The following is a 334-nucleotide window of genomic DNA, read 5'->3' as shown; positions in this document are numbered from 1 at the left end:
AGAAAAAAAAAGAAATCAAAAAGGGGAGAAAATAAAAAGGAGACAAAAGAATAAGAAAAAAGAAAAAAAATAAAAAGGAGACAAAATAAAAAGGAGACAGCAAACAGAAAAAAGCAGAAAACAAAAAGGAGACAAAATAAAAAGGAGACAAGAAAAAAAAAAGAAAAAAAGGAGACAAGAAAAAGCAGAGAAACTGAGAAAAAAAAAGAAAAAAGAAAAAAAAAGAAAAAAATAAAAAGGAGACAAAATAAAAAGGAGACAGCAAAGAGAAAAACACAGAAAACAAAAAAAGAAAAAAAGGAGACAAAAGAAAAAAATAAAAAAAAAAAAGAAA

The sequence above is a fragment of the Eimeria mitis genome, genomic scaffold (assembly GCF_000499745.2).
Source record: "Eimeria mitis Houghton genomic scaffold, Emh_scaff170, whole genome shotgun sequence".
NCBI classification, from domain to species: Eukaryota; Apicomplexa; class Conoidasida; order Eucoccidiorida; family Eimeriidae; genus Eimeria; species Eimeria mitis.
Note: the sequence above shows the minus strand (reverse complement) of the source record.